The sequence below is a fragment of the Meriones unguiculatus genome, chromosome 5, assembly GCF_030254825.1.
Source record: "Meriones unguiculatus strain TT.TT164.6M chromosome 5, Bangor_MerUng_6.1, whole genome shotgun sequence".
Taxonomy (NCBI): domain Eukaryota; kingdom Metazoa; phylum Chordata; class Mammalia; order Rodentia; family Muridae; genus Meriones; species Meriones unguiculatus.
This window is the reverse complement of record NC_083353.1, coordinates 2699025-2723189: the sequence shown is the minus strand read 5'-3', so window position 1 is coordinate 2723189 and position 24165 is coordinate 2699025. Positions and strand designations below refer to the sequence as shown.

Below are 24165 nucleotides of genomic sequence, written 5' to 3'. Positions count from 1 at the left end.
GATCCAGCAAATAACCCCACATGCGGGCAGATGAAAGCCACCCAACTAGAGGACATGAAAGTAAGTGGTGGACCTGCTGGGAAGGAGCAGAGGGCTGGAGTGAGTGACAAGAAAGGGTAATGGGGATGTATATGATCAAAATACATTAGATACACATATAAACAGACAAAGGATAGGCAAAAGGCATCGTAGTGTAGATAGTATTTGAGACTATGAAAGCTATAAAGGAAGTGAAAACAAAGGAGAAAATGTTAAAGCTGGTGTTTGAGTTGAGCCTAAAGGGTGAATAGGGGGAAAATATGGGAATAAGATCAATGGCTGGCATTTATTGAGCACCTGCACTGCCTCTGTTCCTACACACAGAGCTCGGACACCACCACTGTATCCAGCCCCTACATCCATATGGAAAAAGAGCCCCTGGAGTCCCTGTATTACAGCTGGAAACGCTGAGTCTCGTACGAGTCGTATTGTTCAGAGCTCCATGCAGAGCATCTGGTTCCTGGTAAGTTTCAAACCTGGACAAACTGCTCAAGGGCTTGTTTGACACATCAAAAGGACCTGGAAGCCAGGTTCTCCCTGCATCCTTCGGTCCCTACCTGTTAGAGAGCCCTCCTGGCTGGAATTCCCCATCCCCTATACTAAATTCTTCCCTCTCTCTTTCCCCCTACCCCCTCCTCACATGGATCAGGGTCATGATCACTCTGGGCTCTTCCAGGTGTGCCTGCCTCCGGTTATGCTCTCCCTTTTAGCTGCAATAAACTTTCTCCTCCGCCATACCCAGAGCAGTCATGCGCCTTTTATTTCTTTTTCTCATTCAGTTTCTAAGTCCCTGTGTCTACTGTTGTACACCACTACTTCATAACAGTCCCAAAACAAGCAAAGCTTTGGAAATGCAAAAATTAATCCAGCTGACGTATCAACATGAGATGACTAGATCTCTCAGCCAACTGCATAAAGATAGAATCTCACTCACCTTCCCCAGCAGCAATGGGCATCTTGTTTTCCCCTAGAATTGGGTCATGCCTACTATTGGGGTATCTTAATCCAGGTCTTCTTTGCTATCTCTGACCCTGGACTTAGACCTCCAATTTTAGACCCCTGTATTTCTAGTTTTTAATTTATTTATTTATTATTCACCTCACATCCTCTTTGTGGCCTCATCCCTTCTGCCCTCCCAGTTCCACCCCTCCTCCTCCTCCTTTTCCTCTTGCCTACTCTTCAGAAAAGGGGAGCCTCCTTTCCCATCCACCCCAGCTCATCAGGTGGCATCAGGACTGCGCTTGTCCTCTTCCTTAGCCTGACAAGGCAGTCCCACCAGAGGGAAGTGATCAAAAAGCTGGCAAGGGAGTCCATGCCCAATGCAGCCCCACTTCCCTCACTAGAGGACCCACATGAGGCCCAAGCTGCCCACCTGCCACCTCTTTGTAGGGTTCCAGTTCAAGAATGGTCCTTGGTCGGTGCTTCAGTCTCAGCAAGGCCCTCTGGGCCCTGGTTAGTTGGCTCTGTTGTTTTTCTCGTGGAGCTCCTGTCACTTCCAGGTCCTTTTCTCCTTCCTTCCACTTTTCCACATGACTCCCTATACACTGCCCACTGTTTGTCTGTGAGTCTGGGCATCTGTTTTGAGATGAGGCTGGGTAGGGCCTCTCGGAGAACAGCTCTATCAGGCTCCTGTCTGCAAGCTTAGCAGAGTATAGTTCATAGTGTCAGGGGTTGATGCTCTCTCCCGTAGGGTGGGTCGTTGGTTGGGCCAGACATTGGTTGGGCATTCCCTCAGTCTCTGCTCTATCTGCTCTGTCTTTATCCCTGAACATCTCCTAGGCAGGGTAAAGTTTCTGTGGGTTGGTTGGTGTTCCCCTCCCTCTACTAGGAGACTAGTCTAGTTAGAAGGTGTCCTCTTCAGTCTCTGCTTGAGTCCCCCTCATATCCTCCCAGGAGCCTACCCTGACTCAGGTCTCCAGCTTGTCACAGAGATGCCCCCACTCTCAGTTTCTCTTTTCTCTACAGGCCTCTGTCCTCTCGCCCTGATCTCCCCAGGTCTGATCTCCACCCTCTTACCTCTCTACACCCCCTCTCCTACCTTGTTCCCTCTCTTCAGCCACTACCTCTGTCTATCCTATCTCCCCTTCCAAGTGAGATTTATGCATCCTCCCTTGGATCTTCCTTGTTACTTATCTTCTTAGGGTCTGTGCCTAGTACTATGCTTCTCCTGCACTATATGGCTAAAATCTACTTATAAGTGAGTACATACCTTGTGTATCTTTCTTGGTCTGGGTTACCTTACTCAGAATGATCTTTTCTATTTTTGTCCACTTGCCTGCAAATTCCATGGCTTCTTTGTTTCTAATAGCTGTCTAGTATTCCATCATGTAAATGTGCTACAATTTCTTTACCCATTCTTTGGTTGAGGGACATCTAAGTTGTTTCCAGATTCTGGGTATTACAACTAAAGCTGTTACGAACATAGTTGAGCTAGTGTGTGTGGTGGAGCATCTTTTGGGTATATGCCTGGGAGTGGTATAGCTGTGTCTGAGGTAGATTCTCTGAGAAACTGGGAGATTGATTTCTAAAGTAGTTGTACAAGCTTACACTCCCACCAGCAATGGAAGACTGTTCCCCTTTCTGTACACCCTAGCCAGCATATGCTGTGGATGAGATCACCTTAACATTGAGAGAAGTCTTATGTTTTGATACATCTTGAAAATTTGAGAACAGATGGAGTAAGCACCTAGTTCTCCAAGCTAGAAAAGGTGATGCCATGTACATTCAGGTAAAAAAAAAAATGGTGGGAAGGATGTGTCAGTGGTTTAGAGTGGTTTTGAGATTTTGTTCTTAGCCATTCTGACAGGTGTGAGATGGATATGAGTCACTCTGATTTGCATTTCAAATGATGACTAAGGAAGCTGATCACTTCTTTCAGTGTTTTTTGGCCATTTGAGATTGCTCTGTTGAGAATTCTCTGTTTAGTTCTGCGCCCTATTTTTTAATTAGGTTATTTTGTTTACTGGTGTTTGATTTCTTGAGTTCATTATATATTTTGGATATTAGTCCTTTGTAAGATGCAGGACTGGTGAAGATCTTTTCCCAATCTGTAGACTGTTGTTTTGTTCTGATGGCAGTGTCCTTTGCCTTACAGAGCTTTTCAGTTTTAAGAGTTCCACTTATTAATTGTTGATCTTAGAGCCTGAGCTGTTGGTCTTCAGGAAGTTGTATCCTGTGCCTCTTCTAATAGATTTAGTGTGTCTGCTGTTATATTGAGGTCTTTGAACCACCTAGATTTGAGTTTTGAGACCTCTGTATTTCTAATCAGCATGTTCTGTTCATGGTCAAAGCCTAGAAACCAGGACCCACTGCCCCACATGTATGTATGTCCCCCCCATGTATCCTGAAAACACTGACATGGAACTGTTATATCTAGAAGGCTCTTACAAAGTTAGGAATATTGGTGGGGACAGTCACTCAGCACAGAACTAATAGCTTAAAGATGACGCAAAGCATTACTGTCTATGGTAAGAAATTTCCACCAACCACAGGATGCCCAGGGCCCAACTCCCCACTTCCTCCTCCCTGTACTATCCATTCTCTTTCCTCTCTACTCAAGGGCTCTATACCCAACAGAATCACTGAATGCTCCTGCTTCTATGATACAGAGCAATGTAAAATGTAAAGTTTATCAGAGCAAGTAGTTCTCACGTAGCCTATGCGGAAGGGGTTGCTTGGTAATGAGCTAAAGGCACCTCCATAGTTAAATGTTCACTGCACAAGCTTGGAGACCTGAGGGCAGTTCCCCCAAGTTCACATAAATGTCAGGGGTTGTGGAAGAGCGCCTATAATTCCAACCTCAGAAGACAAAGGTCTGTGGGCCCAGAGGTCTCCACAGAAGGCTGGCCAGCAAGTCTAGTTCTATCAGTGACAAGTTCTGGTCTGACTAAAAGACTCTAACCCTTTGAATAAGGTGAAAGAGCCATCAATAATGATACATCAGTGGATCTTTGAGTCTGAGGCCAGCCTGGTCTATAGAGTGAGTTCCAGAACAGCCAAGGTCTAATAGAGAAGCCTTGTCTCGCAACACAGAGAGAAAGAGACAGAGAGTAAGGGAGACAGACAGACTGGAGAAAGCAACCCCAGTTGTTCGACATCCTTACACAACCAAACAGTCTTGGAAATGGAAGGCATTCAGGCTAATTTTTCTCTTCTATGCCAGCACAAACTCTACTGACCACTGTGTCTATGTGGAAAAAAATTGTGAAGAAAGCACTCTCTCCTCTCATCCCTAGCAAATTTTCAGAGATCCAGCAGTTGTAAGGTTGGGGTAAGAGGTTTCTTCCCTTTTTGTATAGAAAAAGGGGAAATTACTGTATTAAGGGACTTATGATGAAGAGTCAATCAAATATAGGCAGAAGAAAACATTGCAACACCTACCTATCATTTGATGCTACACACACACAGAGAGACAACATCACATATATACACACAGGGAGACACAAACACACATACACATATGCATATACGTGTAGATACATATATACACATACACACATACACACGCACACACGCACACATACTTTATATAGTGATGTGTCTTTCTCTTCCCACTTAACCTGTCCATTAATGCTACCTATGCTCTAATAATTTTTCTAATAATTCACAGTATTTATATCTAGTTATACGGTTTGTAGTTTGCTTCACTATCAGACTATCTCAGTTTATTTTTCCAATTTTATTATTATAAATAATGAGATGCAAAGCTGTTTCTGTTCATAAGAAACAGGAAAAGGTAAATAATGAACACATTAGGGTTCTGGATAGATTCTTTCATATTTTTGGTTTTCTCAAAAATGCATAAGAAATTAATGATTATAGTGATGATGAGTGACATCCCAAACCCTTATAATCATTTATTTAACAAATATTTATCAATGGGCTTTTATAAGCTAGCCAACATGCACATGAGAAATAAAGTAGGAAACAAGAGACAAAAACATCTCTCTTTTCTTGGAAAGCTTCAATGTAGTATATCCTGTGAAAGTGGGTACCCAAAGGAAGATAGTGGATACCAAAAAGGAAGACGAAACAGGTGTTAGCATTTAGGCAGGCTGCTTTTCGGTTGCCTAGTAACCTATGATGTCATCATGTATCATGTATCAACTGCCAGGTAGACGCACCTGGTTGGCGCAGTTCACCTGCAAGGAGATATAAATGGACCCCTGTCTCTTACTTCTCTCCCTCTCTCTCCCTCTCCCTCTCCCTCTCCCTCTCCCTCTCCCTCTCCCTCTCCCTCTCCCTCCCTCTCCCTCTCTCTCCCTCTCTTCCCCTCTCTCTCCCCCCTCTCTCCCCCTCTCTCTCCCTCTCTCTCTTGCTTTCTTCCTCTCTCCTACTCTCTCCCTTTTCTCTGTTGGAGCAGCCCCTCCCCCTGCCATCCTCCTTCCCTTCCCCTCTCTCTTTCTTTCTCTCTTTCTCCCTCTCTCCTCTCTCTCTCCAACTCCATCCAATAAACTTCTTTCATATAATACTTGTTGTTTGCATCATTTCTAAAATAACAACAGGCAAAGAGGAAGAGCAAGGCTCCAGAGCTCTGCGGAGCCAAATATTGACATCAGCATAGTTCTATAAATAAAGTTTTTCAGAGATGAATGGCAGCCTGAGCCATTCATGTATGCGCTGTCTGTACCTACTTCCTCTGTACAAAACAGAGCTGAATAACAGAGTGCGGAAGATCCACAGCCCCCTGAGATGCAGTGTGGACTGCAGAGACTAACTGCTGTTAGCAAATAGCTCCTGAGACATACGGTGCCTCAAACAACAGAAATTTACTTCTTATTCACTTAACAGTAGTGGGTTGTTAATAGACTGACAGATCCCAGTTTTTCTGGGTCTTTCACAGACACAGAATCGCTAAGAGTTTGCTGTTTTCAGCACTTAGCTACACAGTCACTCGGGGGCTACCTCAATGAGACAGCTACAAGCAACAACTACCATGGTGCGTTTCTGCGTGGGAGGGTCTTGTGGACTCAGCCTGGAAGAGATCCCATCATTTCCATTATTACCACAGTGGCTCAAACTCAAGCAACAGACAGCACCCAGCCTTATGGGTTCTTAGAAAGGGCAGTTCCTGGCTGTTCAGCAACAGAGGAACGGCAAACACTCCTATTTCCAACATGACACAGTTTACAACTTTCATTGAGAGCTGGCATCGTCGCTTCATTATACACTTTAACTACAGTGCTCCCAGGACCCCAGGGGACCAGCCACTAACATGTCACAGAGCATGTCTATCCTGTCTCAAGTGTCAAATCCCCGACTCATGTCCTAACCTTCTTTACTAGAACCTCCACAGGCACCACCGCATAGAAAGTCTGTCTTTATGGATTGAAGGTAGAGCAATTCAAGACCACAATCCAAGACAGTGTTGAACACCGCTGGGATAAAAAGCCATGCCTTTTTTATCTAGTCACAGGTAGCTATCGACACTAAACTTATTTGTTTCTTTTCTTTAAGAGACTCTTCAGAAGGCTCCTCAGTCTCTTTTACCTGATTTTGATTTATCAGCTCTGAAATTCTGAGACTCTTAATTCACTAATTTTTGCTTTTGCCATTTCGTTCTCTTTTTTAAAAGATTTGTGTTGTATTTATGTATAGATGTGTGGAACTTTGGGTGTCCACACACTCGTGTGTGAGTGCCAGCAGAGGCAAAAAAAGGAAGTTGAATCCCCCTGGAACTGCAATTGCAGGTGGCTGTGAGTCACCTGCTGGGAATCAAACTCAGGTCTTCTGTAAGAGCCGCAAGCACTCTAAACCACTGACACATCCCTCCCGCCATTTTTTTACCTGAATGTACATGGCATCACCTTTTCTAGCTTGGAGAACTAGGTGCTTACTCCATCTGTTCTCAAATTTTCAAGACATATCAAAACATAAGACTTCACTCAATGTTAATTAAGGTGATCTCATCCACTGCAGAACAGAAAGTGGGGATTCACTCATTAAATTTTCAATCTCATTGCCTCTCTCATGAGTTCTAATATATTGATTAAACTTTATTTTTCCTAAAAACTGCCACCTATAAGAATAGAGTTCTTTAAAGATTGTGGGGAAACCAGTGAGATCAGGAGTACCAGAATTCACAGATTCCCTGCCCCTCTGGGCAAATCAAAGCCATATGACAAGTGTGGAAGAAACTTGAGCAAAAAAAGACTCCATCACCAGGGCCTGTCATGGTCAGCAGGTCTGTGGTAGTTCGAATAGGAATGGCCCCCATAGGCTCACAGAACTGAACTTTTGGTTCAGGGAGTGGAACTGTTGGGAAGTACTAGGAGGTGTGGCCTTGTCAGAGGAGGTGTGTCACTGGGAGTAGGCTTTGAGGTTGCAAAACCCCACACCAGGCCTAGTCTCTCTCTGTCTGTCTGCTGCCTGCATATCCAGATATAAAGTTCTCAGCGACTGCTCTGTCATTCCCACCTCACCATGGACCAACTCTCTAAAACTGTTAAGCAAACCAAATTAAATGCTTTCTTTTATGAGCGTTGCCTTGGTCATGGTGTCTCTTTAGCAATAGAACAGTAACTCAGACAGCAACACAAACCTAGGGTCACCTGGGAAGAGGGAACCTCAGCTGAAGAATTGCCTTAAGCAGATTGGCTTTCCTAATCGCTAACTGACGATGAGTAGGGTCAGACTGCTGTGGGCGGTGCCATTCCTAGGCAGACGAGCCTGCACTGAATAAGAAAGCTAGCTGAATTAATCAGGGGAACAGGCCAGTACAGCGGTGTTCCTCCAGAATCTGCCTCATTTCCTGCCTGGAGTGTCTACCTTGGCTTTCCTCCATGGCAGACTATACCCTATAAGCCAAATAAACCTTTTCCTTCCCCAAGTTGCTTTTTGTCAGTGTTTTATCTTCACAGAACCAGAGAAGCAAAATAGAACAGGGCCCAGAGGCAATGAAAACTGTCAGCCTCATATTCAGTTCCTATTGGCCTTGCACTTCTAGAGGCTGTCTTAATTTAATCACCAGGAGAAGCAAATTCTCAGGTGAGAACTATCAGCAAGTATTCTGAAGGGAAACAATTCTAGAAAGTACCTACCACTAAGGGAAAGAGAAACTGAAGGTCAAAGGGAGTCAGAAATAGGGGGCTCATCTGGCTAGGAAAAGCTTGCTGGCAGTCAGGAGTCAAATTGGCCTGAACTTAGTGATAAAGACAAGCAGAAATGCCAGCAGTGGACAGGGAGATCTGGCAAGTGCTGTGACAGCCCCAGAGGAGCCCAGCTGCTTCCTTTCACCCGGCTAGCCATAGGCACCTCACCTGGAGAGCACTTGAAGCTAATTCAAATTCTGAAGAATGTAATACTCTAGAGAGGTGTGTTTGTAGGGTTGGTTCCTGGTTGGTTGAGCACCTGGAATGCCAAGGCTGGATCTATGGATGCTGCTGTGGGCTGCAAACGCTGAGAGGGAGCTGGGACAAAACTGGTCAGCAGAACAAGGCCACATCAGAGGCCTGAGGGGTTTGCTGAAATGACTGAAAGTGAGTGGGATGGAAGGATCCCATATAATAAAGGATCCTATATAATAAAAAAGGCAGAAGGGTATATGCCCAGAAGTGCTAGAGCTGGGTCTTTCTATTCCCAATTTTCTGAGAAACCTTCAAATTGATTTCCAAAGCAGTTATACAAGTGTACATCCCCACCAGCAGTGGAGGAGGGTTCCCCTTTCTCCACAACCTCTCCAGCATGTGTTGTCACTTGAGTTTTGGATCTTAGCCGTTCTGATTGGTGTACTATGGAATCTCAGAGTCATTTGATTTGCACTTCCCTGATGGCTAAGGATGTTGAACATTTCTTTACGTGCTTCTTGGCCTTTAGAGATTCCATAGTTGAGAATTCTCTGTTTAACTCTGTACTCCATTTTTCAATTGGGTTATTTGATTTGTTGGTGTTTAATTTCTTGAGTTTTTTTAAAATATGTTTTAAATATTAGCCCTCTGTCAGATGTAGGGTTGATGAAGATCTTTTTTCCATTCTGTAAGCTGCCATTTTGTCCTATTGACAGTGTCCTTTGCCTTACAAAAGTTTTTCAGATTCAGGAGGTCCCATTTATTGATTGTTGATTTCAGTGCCTGAGCTGTTGGTGTTCTGTTCAGGAAGTTGTCTCCTGTGCCAATGAGATCAAGGCCCTTCCCCACTTTCTCTCCTATTAGATTTGGTGTATCTGGCTTTATGTTGAGGTCTTTGATCCACTTGGACTTTAGTTTTGTGCAGGGTGATAAATATGGATCTATTTGCATTCTTCTACATGTAGACATCCAATTAGAACAGCACCATTTGTTGAAGATGCTGTCTTTTTTCCATTGTATGGTTTTGGCTTCTTTGTCAAAAATCAGAGGTCTGTAGGTGTGTGGGTTTATTTCCAAAAGATGCTCCACCATACCTCAAGGACACTTGCTCAACTATATTCATAGCAGCTTTATTTGTAAGGCCCAGAAACTGAAAACAACCTAGATGTCCCTCTACCAAAGAACGGATAAAAAAAAATGTGGTATATTTACACAATGAAATACTACTTAGCTATTTAAAACAAGACATAATGCAATTTGCAGGCAAATGGATGGAACTAGAAAATATCATCCTAAGTGAGGTAACCCAGACCCAGAAAGACATACAAGGTATAAGGTATAAGGTATAATATCATTTATAAGTGGATATTAGTCATATAGTATAGGACAACCACACTACAATCCACAGACCCAAAGAAGCCAAAGAGGCCCCAAGTGAAGATGCTTGAATCTCACTCACTCAAAAAAAGAACTAAAATAGACATGTGAAGTAGATAGAGGGAGAGAATTGGGTTGGAGATGGGGTGGCGAGGTTAACAGGGGTGGGGATCAGGTATGGGGAGAGCAGGAGCTGGGGAAAGACTGGGAGAGATAACAGAAATTGGCTGGTGAGGGCGGGGTCATCTATGAAACAAGGTGGGCTCTTAGGAGTCTATGGGAGTGACCCTATCGGAGACTCCTAGCAGCAGGGGTTAAGGAGCCTGAAGTTGCCATCTCCTGTTGCCAGCTGGGACTTCACTGAAGGGAAGAGGACACCAACCCACCCATAACACCTTCAACCAAAAATTTGTCTTGCCTTACAAGACGTGTAGGGATAAAGATGGAGCAGAGATGGAGGCAAACCCATGACTGGCCCAACTTGGGACCCACTCCATGGGAGAGAGCCAGCCCCTGACGCTTTAATGCTACTCTGTTATGTTTGCAGGCAGGAGCCTAGCATAACTGTCTTCTGAGAGGCTTCATTCTGCAGCTGATGGAAACAGATGCAGAGACCCTCAGCCAAAGAACAGGCTGAACTTAAGGAGTCTTGTGGAAGAATGGGAGGAAGGATAGAGGGAGCTGGAGAGGTCAAGGATGCCACAAGAAAACCTAAAGAGTAAACTAATCTGGGCCCATGGGGCTCACAGAGACTGAACCAACAACCAAAGATCATTGCCAGGCTGGATCAAGACCCTCTATACATACGTAGCAGATGTGCAGCCTGGTCAACAGGTGAGTCCCTAACAATGGGAGGAGAAGTTGTCTATGACTCTGTTGCCTGCCTGTGGATCCTTTTCCTTGTTGCCTTGCCAGGCCTCAATGGGAGAGGATACATTTAGTCTTGCTGCAACTTGAGGAGCCAGGGTGGGTTGGTACTCCTTGGGGGCCTCCCCTTCTCTGAGAAAAAGGAGAGGGGGAGATTGGGGAAGAGGCATGAGGGTGGGCCTGGGAGCAGAGGAGGGAGGAGGCTGGGATCAGGCTGTAAACTGATTAAGTAAACAAACTAGATAGATAGGAGAGAGAGAGAGAGAGAGAGAGAGAGAGAGAGAGAGAGAGAATAAAGAAAAAGGGGCAGAAAGACATACACTGTATCTTTAAGGCAATTATATTGTTTTAGTCACTGTACTGAGTCTTCACATGACAAGATTCTACATAGTAGCTAAGAAAAACATCCTCTTTCCTGTGCCTGGAGACTTAGAGTCAATTTCTTCACCTCTAGACCAGGAAGGCTGCAAAGGAGGCTTCATCCCGAGAGTGGCTTTTACGACTGATTGGATGTACAGAAAGCCTTTTGATTAATAAGTGCCTGCTAATAAAAGCAAGCAGTTCTCACAAGAATTCACCAACTTCATTAGCACAGCAATCTGTTCTACAAAGCATGGTGTAAACGCAATATAAATAAAAGAGACTTGACCTATTTTTGTCATAGCCAATTTCCCTAGAGTGGAAAATAATAAAACCTGGGTTCCACAGTCGACTCTTTTACCCTGATGGATCTACTCTCCAAAGTGACATTCTGAGAATTAAAACATGGTCCTGTTAATACTGTGTCCTTATTGCACGCTCATCCACTCCTTCACTGAATTCTATGAAATAGTCGTGACAGCCATGGAGGAGTACCCCCCATTGGTCCAGGTTTTCATCTTGCTGAGTGGAACTCTGAGTAGTGCCATACACTTTCTCAGCCAAGTCATTGGGACCTGTCATTGCTGCTGCCACCACAGCCAGGTGACAAAGCACAAAAGTAGAGTGGAGTCACACCCCTTGGGGTGATCTGACCAGTGGGACAGTGGGAGCTGGAGAGATGGTAGATAGCGTCTTGTCCTTTTTAATGGTAGGACTATTGTATCTGCATGTATATATTATATAAGAGGTTACGCTGTGGAGGGGGGAGTGTGTAGATGCCCATGTCTTACTGACTTCTCTACTTCTGTGATGAAGGCTCATGACCAAGGTGACTTACTTTAAAAATTCCTTACTTGAGGGTCTCATAGTTCCTGAGGGCTAGAGTCCATGATCATGATGGCGGGGAGCATAGCAACAGGTGGCAGGCCTGGCTCTGGAGAAGAGCCGAGAGCTTATGTCCACAAGCGTGAGGGAGAGAGCTAAGAATGGCGTGTTCTTTTGAAACCTAAAAGCCTGCCCTCGGTGACACACCTTCTCCAACAGGTCCACACCTCCTAATCCTTCCCAAACAGTCCCACCACAGGTAGCCCAAGCAGTCAAACACATGAGCCTAGGGGGTCCACTCTCACCCATCCCGCTACAACACGTATATGCATGTATACAGAGCCTGGGATGTCATTTCCCAGGTCCCATCTACTTGGTTTTTTTTTTTTTTCTTTTTTGAGTCTTGAAGCTCACCAAGCAGACTAAGCTGGTTAGCAAGTCCCAAGGATCCTCTTGCCTCTGCCTCCCCAGCACTGGGATTACGAGCTCATGCTACCATTCCAGCTTTTTAATGTGGGTTCTGAGGTTCAGACTCAGGCTCTCATGTTTGACACAGCAAGAACTTCACTGACTGAGTTATCTCTTGAGCCCACTTTTGGGTTTGCTTTTTTTTTTTTTTTTTTTTTTTTTGGCTGTAATGAAGACATAAAACTGGCTAATATGTGCTTGAAAATAAGAAGTGCTGACTGTACCACTAACCATCAGAACGAAAATCAAAACTACAGTGAGACGTTAGCTCACAATCCTGTGAGAAAAGCTGTCATCAAACAGACAAAGATAACAAGCACCAGTCAGGGTGTGCAGAAAAGGAAACTGCTGTTCACAGTTTGTCCAGATCTCAGCATTTTGCTGTCACCTCGGAAAACCTTCCACCACGGTTTTAAATTAGCTTATTTGTTTCTTTGCTGTGTAACTGTGTGAGTCCTTTACAGATTTTGAATATTAGCCCCTTATCAAATGAATGCTTTGCAAATATCTCCTGCTCTTTCTCCATTGATTGTTCTACTTCCTGCATGGAAATTTTAGTTTGGTCATTCTGAGTACCTGTTTGCTGTGCCATATTGGCGGCAGTGGTTGGTGTTTTTCTGTGGGGGTTTTCCAGTGCTGGAAACCTCAGGCACGCGAGGCAAGTGCCAAGCCTCTGAGTCTCCAATGCTCATGTTTGCTTTTAGTATCTGCTGCAGTTTAGAGCCTGAATATTCCCCAAAGCCACATGTTGAAGTTTTGGTTTTGAATATTTGTCATTATTGGCATGTGATGAGATAGAAAGAAGTTAAGTCATTAAGACTTGCTGTTAGAGTAGATATTGAATATGAGCATCTGGTCTGGTCAGTCAGCATCTCTGTCTCTGTCTCTCTCCAACTCTCTTTCTCTCTGTTCTCTCTGTGTCTCTGTCACTGTCTCTCTCTTTCTCTCTTTGTCTTCTCTGACTCTACCTCTATGTCTTAACTCACTCTCCTTCCCAGCCACAGAATTCCATTCCCCTGCCCACCTATGCTCTCTCACTATAGACCCCAAAGCAAAACGAACAGAAAGCTCCAAAACCATGAGTCAACCCGAACCTTTCCTTTTTGCATAATTGGTTTTCTCAGGCGCTTCGTCACAGTCATGGAATGCCAATTAATACAAGGTTGTAGCCAAAAGATTTCTGAGATCAATGTCAAGCAATGCCTCAATTTTGTTTTTTTCTAGTGTGTTTACACTTTGAAATAATATGTTTACATCTTTGCTACAGTACACTTGCGGTTGATTTTCTACAGGTGTGAGATAGGGTCCAGATTCATTCTCCTGCGTAGGAATATCCATTTTTCTCAGCACCATTGATTGAAGATGCTACCCTTCCTCCATTGTGTGCTTTCCGACACTTTTATTGAAGAGAAACTGACTACAGTATATAGATGTATTCCTGAGTTCTCTAATCCAGTTTTTTGTTGTTGTTATTGTTGTTCTGCCTTTAACTTGCTGTTCTGATCACTGTGTCTGTTGTGCTTTAAAATCAGGCGGCGTCGGGCAGCATCGGGCGGCATCGGGCGGCATCGGGCGGCATCGGGCGGCATCGGGCGGCATCAGGCAGCACGACGCCCCCAGGACTGATCTTACTCAAGGTGTCTTGTCTATTCTGCTCCTCTTTAGCTTCATATAAATTTCAGAAGCTGAAGAGGTAGTGACGGAGGCGTCCCTGGGTCAGGAGGGAAAGCCAGTCCTGTGTGCCACAGTGGCTCTGGGAAACTCTGTGGGCACCCTTCCCAGACCGAACCTACCGCTGAGAGGAAGTCTCTGCGTGTCACACCCTCCCAGGTGGAGGCAGCTTGAAGGTGGCGTGAGCCTTGGACAGGTCTTGATTTTGCAGCCTCCATCTTTCAGCCTCCAGCTTTCCTCTCCCTGCAAACGAGAGGCAAGGAGATGAACTTCTCCTGTTGCCACCGCTCACCCAGACCTCTCCAACTAATCTAGGTGACCAGTCTACCAGGCATTTTCCCTTCATCTTTCTTAGCCCCTGGTCCAGAGCATTCTCCACACTCCAACACAGAATGCTGTTTAGGCACGTGCATGCCAGCCCCGTCCCTGTGAGCAGCTGTGTGAGCTCAGGGACGCCACTTCTCTGCACCCCAGAGCCTCCACACGGATGAGGATGAAGTCATCGGCTTATCTGGTGGGACTGAGAGGGGAGCAATGAACTGGTGCTATTTCCTGGCCCTTAAGTGACCAGCACAATTAGCTAATGCTGTAATTCATTTTAGAGCTGCATGAGGTGTTTAACCAGCCACACTCATGAGCCATTCCACACATTACAGTTTTTCCACTTCAGCTCCATAGATCTCCCATGCCACTCCAGCCAGGCTGCCATAACATAGCAGCACAGACGGGGTGTCTTAAACAAACATACATTTATGTTCTCAAGTGTTGGCCATTAAAGTCCACAGTCAAGGTGCCAAGAAATTAATTCCTGATGAGGACGCTCTTTTTTTTTTAAGATTTGTTTGTTTGTTTGTTTATTATACAGTGTTCTGCCTGCTTGTATGCTGGAGAGATGGCTCAGAGGTTAAGAGCACAGGTTGTTCTTCCAAAGATTCCGAGTTCAATTCCCAGCAACCACATGGTTATTTACAACCATCTACAAGGAGATCTGGTGCCCTCTTCTGGCCTGCAGGCATACAAAAAGATGCTCTTCTTAGCTTGCATTCATCTACCTGGTTAGTTTTATTTTGTGTTTGAGAGAAACAGTGTCTCACTTTGTGGCTATGGATGGCCTGGAACTCACCATGCAGACCAAGCTGGCCCCTGCCTCCCCGCACTGGGATCAAAGGCGTGTGCCAACACCCAGCCTTGATTTTCTACATGACTTCTCTGTGTATGCATGGAAAAAGAGAGTCCTCTGAGCTTTCTTTCTCTTCTTATTAGATTGTGTAATCCTGTAAGAGCCCTGTACTATTAGGGCCACATAAAATCACATGATTTCATTTCATCTTAGTTACCTCCTTAAAGACTGCCTCCACATGCCACCATAATTTGTTGGGGTGAAGGGATGGCACAATTCTGCCCATTACACCCACACTTTCCCAGAGTGGCACTCCAGACCACGTCATTGTCATAAAAGTTGAACACAAGCCATGATGTCCTGCCCTTCGAGCCTCCAGTGTGGCCAGGCGCACTGTGCCTCCTGACTCCCTGACTCCTCCAGCTCTCCTTGTCTCCAGGAGTGCTGCCAGCACTTCCTCCCTTGATGCAGGGCTAGGACACCTTACAAGAAAACAGGCTGAGGTGAGAGTGGCTAAGATTCCCTCAGAGAGACATAAATGATGTCTACCCCCCCTCCCTAAGGTCCAGTGTCAAACTAAGGCACAATCCCACCAAAGCTCACCCTGGGGAACCAGTGAGCTCACTGGTCTTACCTATAGATCATAGGTAGGAAGTTAGCTACAGGGGTGTGGTTGCTCCTCCCCAGGAGGCTACACCAGAAAGACTTTACCCAGTGGGATGGTGGCTTCCTCTTGGCTTCCTGAGGAAGGTCCCCTCCCCAGCCTACATACTCTAGCCCCTGTCTGAAGTCACAGGTTAAGGCAGCATCGCACACAGCAGGAGGCAGGGAGCGGCTGGGTAAGACCCTCCTCCTCCCTCTGTGCGATACAGTCAACAAGCCTGGCTGGAATAATCCCTCCCGGCTGAGCATGGCTGAGCACCTGGACAGTGGTTTGGCTCAGGGAGTAGTCCTGGACAGTGGGAGGGGAATGGACTGCTGACAGTCCTGATGTGTCTAGCTCTGAGCCCCACTAAACACTTACCTGACCCTCCTCTCCTATCCATCTCAGCCTCGATTTTTACATGAACAAAAACTAAAAGGGAGACACCAGTTATGAGACAGATGAAAATTAACAAACATATGCAAAATTATAGCTAGCCCAGTAGCTTAAACACAACAAACCCTCAGAAAATGTTCACTCTGGCCCTGTTTCTCAACCATCCTTTGTTGCAGTTAGTTTAAAGGGATCGTCTAATAAAGTTTATTATTAGCCCTATAATTATTATGGCAGTATTATCTAACCCTCTGTTATAACTAATAAAAGACACAGACACCTGATAGATTTGAGAATAACCTTATCTTACCTGGGGCAGGGCAATTTTAACCTTCTAAATGACCTTTACCTCCCAGCCCCATCCCAGGCTCCCTCCCATCCATAAGTCCATAAATCCTTGCTTATTCTCTCATCTGGGCCACTTCCTCCATCTGTGCTGCCCAGTTGCTTCTCCCATGCTAACCCATGGCGTTTCTCTCCTTCCTTCCCCCTCCTCCTCCCATACCTGTCTGCCTCCCAAGATTCTTCTGTCCCTAAAGCCCTTGACCCTTAGCCACACCCACCACCTCCTGCCCTGCCCAGGGGTAGGACTTTTAATTGGTCAATCAGGGATAACTGGGGAACATTCCTTCTCCTCCGATGGGTACAGGAGACGGTTCATCACTAATCAATGCCAGGGAGGCCGCCAGCTCTCAAGGCACTGAAAGCAGCACTTGAAAACACAGTTGGAGCTTCCTCCATCAGTCCTCAGAGTATTGGAATGTAGGTATTCAGTGTGTAATCTGGCAGAGTGAACTGGGTGCCGGAAATGTGGCTCAGAGGTTAAGAGCTTTGGCTGCTCCTGCAGGTGACCTGGGTTTGGGGCCCAGTGCCCACGTTGGTGGCTCACAACCTCTGTAGCTCCAGCTGCAGGGGATCCGATGCCCTCTCTGGCCTCCACAGACACTGAATGCATACAGTGCACATACATACATGTACATTCAGACATACAAACATGCACATAAAAATAAAAATAAATCTTTTTTTTAAAGAAAAATGTATAGTAACCTTGAACTGAGAAAAAATTTAAGGCACCAATAATTCCACTACCTTAATACAGCTCTCCATATTTTGTGTGTTTCCTTACATTCCTTGGTTATATAAGTATGTGTATCTTAGGGCATTGCAATTAAGACCATGCATAAAATTTCACATCATTATGTTCCTATGTTGCTATCATTTCTATAATTAAAATTTTCATGCCCACATAATATTTTATCAAGGGAATTCAGGGGGATTTAATTAATCATCCTCTTATTTTAAATAGTTAATTTGGTTCTAATGTTTCCCTATTACAGAATAGTATAGCAATGAACATTGTTATGTTTCTTTTTTCCCTCATTCAAGTTTATTCCTTCTGGCTTATTCCCAGAAGTGGAATCTCAGTGTCAAAAACGTTCATGTTTTCAGAACTGCTGGTGATTTCTGCCACGTTGCCTCCCCAAGAGTTTTCACTTGTCGGTGCCGCCCCAGGAGGCACCTGAGTGGGAGCCTTGACATTTTGTAAAGAACATTTGGGACTGCCCAGTTCTAAGTGCTTCGTTATCTAAAGAAACCAGACCCCAAATGGCCAACTGGCTCAGGCTGTGTGACTTGTAAAGAAAGGGGTGAGCCTACAGCTGCTTTGACATAGCATCCCCTCCAAAATCCTTCTTCAGACTATGAGGATGTTCAATTGCTTCTCTTGATCGCTGGCATTTCTTTCCATGCCAATCACGAGTTCTCACTGTATCTAGGCACGGGCTGTCTTGTTAATCAACTGAACGTGATGGTTTTGGATATCACTTCAGTTTTACAGTTACTCATAATTCAGAGCAATTATGCTGGGCTCAATTCCAGGGGCAGAAAGACACGAGAAGGAGCAGGTGGACAGCCCTCAGCACTAATGATTCCTCTGTGAGACCCTTAGAAAGCAGGAGCAGTGCATTCAGCCTGATTTCCTGCCCTAGCAGCAGATGGCCATTAAAAGGTGGACTTGCCCCCAGCCAAATCCATAAAAAGAAGTTGCTTTATTAACAATTTATGTGGAGATAATATGCAAATTTGACAAATCCAGGTCCCAAATGCATCACAGTAGAGAGGGACAGTCCACCACTGAATCATTCCGTCTTTAAAGAAGGCGCACAGACGTTTTCACTTGATAGCTTGGAAAGATGGTGGAAGCAGAAAACTAACAAGGAAGATTAGAACTTAAATAGGGAAGGGAGGAAGCCTGAGGAACTGGCCTGGGGCAGAGGGCCACGCTGAGGAGGGGTGGGCTCCCCTGAGGGAGGAGATAGGGTTGAGGTAACAGAGAAAACACCCTGAGCTCTGAGGACAAGGGACTCGGTAACCATGGCTGTGCCTCCCTCTAGTGGTCAGGCAGTGTGCTTCCTGGCTTTGTCTGCAGGCAGAGGCAGTGAAAGGTTGGTGCAAAGAGCCTGGTCTGGACAGGCCCTCGGTGAGATTCAAATTAGGGAAATGTGCTACAGAGAACTGAGTAATATAGACCCCTATGAATTAGGTAGAGAAACCTCTTCCAGAGAGGCCACACACACACACGACAAGGGTGTGACCATAGCTATGAGCTGAGAGGACAGAAAGAGAACCATGATATGTTGATGAGCTGTCATATTCATGAGTATGGTCATTCCTAATCATCTTGGCCTGGCTTGAAGTTGGAGGCAGAACCAAGTGGGCAGATCCCTGGTGTCAGAGGAGAAGTAACACATGCAGTGAGGTTGAGAGGCCACACTTCTGTTGGGATCTTGGCTAAGCATATAGGTGTGAGTCTCAAGGACTCAGCACGCTTCCCTCGGGGACCCGTTTCCACCGATGCTCCTCCAGAGAGCAGAGACCCACCATGTTGGTTCTGCAGTGCCTAGGTGTCCTGCAGGGCCTTAACTCTCTAGCAGTAGGACGTTTGCTGAGAAATGCCCCAGAAACAAGTTGCCCCATGTCTCGCTGTCTCTTCTGTCTCGCTCGGTATGTGTGTATATGTGCAGATATGCAGATATGTGTGTACCGTGCCAGCACGTGTGGAAGCCAGAGGAGGACTTCAGCTGTCCTTCCTCGGGGTCGTCTGTTGGGTTTGGCTTGTTTTTTGTGTGGTTGGTTCTCTTTTTTCTTTATGGTTGTTTGTTTGTTTGTTTGTTTGTTTGAGAAAGAGTCTCTGTGTAGCCCTGGCCTTCCTGGAACTCACTCTGTAGACCAGGCTGGCATCAAACTCAGAGATCTGCCTCTGCCTCTCTGCCTCTGCCTCTCTGCCTCTGCCTCTCTGCCTCTGCCTCTCTGCCTCTGCCTCTCTGCCTCTGCCTCTCTGCCTCTGCCTCTCTGCCTCTGCCTCTCTGCCTCTGCCTCTGCCTCTGCCTCTGCCTCTGCCTCTGCCTCTGCCTCTGCCTCTGCCTCTGCCTCTGCCTCTGCCTCTGCCTCATAAGGATTCAAAGCCATATGCCACCACTGCCCAGCTTTTTGGGTTTTGTTTTTTGTTTGTTTGTTTGTTTACTGAGTTTTTTTCCCCACTAATTTGGAGCTTGCCAGGCTAGGCTAGTTGTCCATCAAGCCCCAAAGATCTGTTTGTCTCTTCCTCTGCAGTGCTGGGATTACAGGTGTGCGCTACCATGCCTGTTTTTTGGTTTTTGTTTTGTTTGTTGTTGTTGTTGTTGGTTTGTTTGTTTTTTTTTTTTTTTTTAGGTGGGCTCTGGGGATTAAATTCAGGTCTTCATGCTTGTAAGACAAACATTTTACCAACTGAGAGCTCTCTTCAGCCCCTTGTTTCTATCTTGGTCAAAACCTCTACCAATCACTCTCAACAGATGGTTTTCCTGGCTTGAAACTCAGCAGACAACACCTAGTCCCCAGCTGTTGTGGTCTACAGTGGGAACTAGACAGAGAAAGCTTATCAGCCGAGAAGAAGCGGTTAGCACTGGGATTTGATAGTTTGCTTTGCGCCATAATCCAATCAGCCATAATGCAATCATCTCCTCCACCTGGTGAACATAGAAATCAGCCAAGACTCTTCAGCTCCCCAGGCCTTCTTTCTGGAAGCCAAGACTTGGCAGAGCAGCCCACCGTAAAAATAAATACATTAAAGAGAATTCTCAACAGAGGAATATCAAATAGTGGAGAAACACTTAAAGAAATTCTCAACATCCTTAGTCATCCAAGAAATACAAATCAAAACGGCCCTGAGATTCCACCTCACACCCATCAGAATGGCTAAGATCAAAAACTCAAGGAATGCCACATGCTAGAGAGGTTGTGGAGAAAGGGGGGCTCTCCTTCACTGCTGGTGGGAATGTAATCTGGTACAACCACTCTGGAAATCCATCTCAGACAATTAGGAATGGTGCTACCTCAAGATGCAGCTATACCACCCCTGGACATATATCCTAAAAATGCTCAACCATACAACAAGGACATTTGCTCAACTATGTTCATAGCAGCATTATTCATAATAGCCAGAATCTGGAAACAACCTAGATGTCCCTCAGCTGAAGAATAGATACAGAAATTGTGATACATTTACATAATGGAATACTACTCAGCAATTAAAAACAAGGAAATTGGGGGTTAAGAGCACTCACTGGCTGTATTACCAAAGGTCCTGAGTTGAATTCCCAGCAACCACATAGTGGGTTCACAACCATCTATAAAGAGATCTGCTGCCCTCTTCTGGCATGCAGGCACACATGCAGGCAGAATACTATATAAATAACAAATAAAAAATATTTTAAAACAAGGAAATCACAAATTTTGCAGACAGGCAAATGGTGGGAACTAGAAAAGATCATCTTGAGTGAGGTAACCCAGAAGCAGAAAGACACACATGATATATACTCACTTATAAGTGGATATTAATCATATAATATAGGGTAAACATACTAAAATCTATAGTCCTAAAGAAGCTAAGGAGGACCCTAGGGAAGAGGCTGAGACCTCACTCAGAAGGGCAAACAGGATAGGCATCAGAACTAGAAGAAGACAAGGAACAGGACAGGAGTTTTACACAGGGGTCCTCTGAAAAATTCTACCCACCAGGGTATCGAAGGAGATGCTGAGACTCATAGCCAAACTTTGGGCAGAGTGCTGGAAACCTTATGGAAAAAGAGGGAGATAGAAAGACTTGGAGGGGACACAAACTCCACAAGGAGACCAAAAGAGCCAAAATACCTTGGCCCAGGGCTGCCTGCAGAGACCAATACTCCAACCAAGGACCATGCATGAAAAGGACTTAGACCCCCTGCTCAGAGGAAGCCCATAGGCTGCTCGGTTTCCAAGTGGGTTCCCTAGTAAGGGGAACCCGGGCTGCCTCTTAGAAGAACTCAATGGCTGGCTCTTTGATCACCTCCCCCTCGGGGGTACAGCCTTACCAGGCCACAGAGGAAGATGATGCAGCCAGTCCTGATGAGACCTGATAGACTAGGGTCAGAGGGAAGGGGAGGAGGTCCTCCCCTCTCAGTGTACTAGAGAAAGGGCATAGGAGGAGAAGAGGGAGGGAGGGTAGGACTGGGAGGAGATGCGGGAGGGGGCTACAGTTGGGGTACAAAGTGAATAAATTGTAATTAATTGATTAATTAAAATAAATAAATACTTTAGTAAGTCAAAGATAGCCTGACTGCTTTCTTTCTAAAGGATACCCCAGGCTATAGTGAGAACATAACTGTCAACTCATAGATTTGCTCATGAGATTTTTTTCCTGTGATATTATATCAGTTCAAGTGCATTTGGTTGCAAGTAAAAACAAATTAGACAGGGACTAAACAGGTGGTGTAAGACCTGGGGTCTCACAGCTCAGGAGTTCAATCGCGCCCTACCCAGAAACTCCCCCAGACCAAGACTCGTTGCAAAAGCAAGAAGTTTATTAATCATTGTACAACGGGGTCACCCCTGCTGGTCAGCAAAGAGTGGCACCGGGAGACAAAGGCCTTTAGGTTTTTAAAAGAAAAATTGCGGGAGATTTGAAGTTTTAGTTTTGGCAATTTAGGATTGGATGAGGAAGCTATAAAGTAAGATAATTGGTTAGTCTTAGGAGCTCAAGCTTGGCCAGTCCTGCCAAGTGTGGATGCAGCTGCAATTTAAGGTGGGGGTGGTTAGCTTATCCTTGAAGATTAGGGCTGCGGGCCCTTGGCTGGAGGTCAAAAGCTACTCAGAAGTCTAGGTTTGTTGCTAAGAAACACTATCTCAAGGACAAGGGTCTGGTCCTTCTTTTGCTGAGTGAAGGTCATTGCTTGCTTGCCCTTTTTTTTATATCTGTCCTCACGGATAGGGTCACATTCCTTCACTCTCTGGAAAGGTACTAAGAAGCTTTAGCTTAACCTGGACCTAAAACTCAAAACTATAGGCTTTAGAGGACATATAGGTTACAAAGTTAGCCTAACCCTTTCATTGGCTCAGGAATTAACAGCATCTGTTGCTCTTGCAAAGGACCCTAGAGTGGTTCTCAGCAACCACAATCATGGGACAGCTCACAACCATCTGTAACTCCAGTTCCAGACATCTGATGCTTTCTGGCTGTCATGGCTCACACGGGTACGTGTGCGAACACACACACAAATAAAAATAAGCCAGGAATGGTGATGCACGCCTTTAATCCCAGCAGTCAAGAGGCAGAAGCACGTGGGTCTCTATGAGTTCAAAGCCAGCCTAGTCTACAAAGTGAGTTCTAGGACTGCCAGGGCTACACAGAGAAACCCTGTTTCAAAAAACAGAAATAAATAAATCCATGACTGATGGCAGCTTAAATGGTGAAGATATTTAATCATCTCACAGAACTAGAATCTGTGTGTAGGAAGTTCAGAACTGGTTCACAGCTCAAAATTTCCAGTGGAACCATAGGCTCTTCCCTCCTCTCCCTTTCTGCTGTCCTCCTGGATTCAAGATGGCTTCCAAAGCCCCAAGTCACAGAACTTTATGTGACAGGCTTCTGTGGAAGAAGGAAAGGATCAGAGGCAAAGCATGCACAAAACAATGAATTCAGGCCACAGAAATGTGGCTCACCAAAGCATGCCTTAACCACAAAACACAGGAAGTGGAAGCAGAAGCGTCACAGATATAAGGTCATCCTCGGCCACATAGCAAGTTAAAAGTCAGCCAGGACTTCATGGAACCCTCTCTATAAAAACAACAATAAGAAGAAAAAATTCAGGACCTGGGGGTAAAGGTAAGAGATAGAATGTATGCTTAGCACACAAAAGACCTTGGTTCCATTCGAAACACATAACTAATTAATTAGTTAATTAATTGATAAAGCTAAACCATAGACCCTATGTCAACTAATTAATTAGTTAATTAATTGATAAAGCTAAACCATAGACCCTATGTCAACTAATTAATTAGTTAATTAATTGATAAAGCTAAAACACCCTCCATGTAAAATATAAACTACTTTGCTAATTCCCAATGCCAAGAGTCTGGTAGGACCTGTTTCATTGTAAGGCAGCTCATGGGATCCTACAGGAGCTGGGCCCAGTCCAGGTTAATGCTCCCCAGGACTGGAGCCTCCAGATGATCCCCTTCGAATCCCATGCACTTACTTTTCCATCGTCAGGAACGTCCTTCCGCCACTGAACCCTACATGCACCTGGACATCTCTTGCTGTTATCCTCCACCCACTGAGAGCTGCTCTTCCCTGAGGACCAACCAAGCATTTCCCTGTGCGGAAGCTATCACCACCATGCACTAACTTCAAATGTCTGTCTCCTCAACCAGCCTCTGTGGGTCATTCAGAAAGACTGGTTAATTCTCCATAATATCTCTGGTGGCCAGCACAGTTGGGTACCCTGTAAAGCTTCCTGGAAACATGTCCATCGGGGGCTGGAGAGGTGGCTCAGTCCTGAGCTGTTTACGCATGAGAACCTGACTTTGGTCCCAGCATCCATTTAAAAAATGATAGCATGTGCTTACAAAGCTATCGTTAAGAAGTCAGAGACAAGCAGCCCCCTGGCCCTGCTGGCCACCTCGCCAAATTAATAAGCCCTAGCCCCCAGGGAGAGACCCTCTCAGCAAAAGCAGGTGGAGGGGCTGGAGAAACGGCTCAACAGTTAAAGACTGCTGCTGTGCAATCAGCGTGTTCCACAAATGCCGGTAACTCGGCTCTG

At 45.4% G+C, this 24165-nt stretch overlaps 1 long non-coding RNA gene across 2 annotated transcripts in view; it reads right to left on the bottom strand.

Annotated features, from left to right (window-relative positions):
- The window catches only part of LOC132654183 (uncharacterized), a 59026-nt gene that overhangs the window by 17117 nt on the left and 17744 nt on the right, over nucleotides 1-24165 (bottom strand). The window contains exon 2 of one of the 2 annotated variants that reach the window (XR_009591816.1): nucleotides 14015-14135. This is a non-coding gene — a long non-coding RNA (uncharacterized LOC132654183). Of the gene's footprint in view, nucleotides 1-13413; nucleotides 14136-24165 lie in introns of those variants that run through there. The other variant, XR_009591815.1, reaches the window with a different exon arrangement.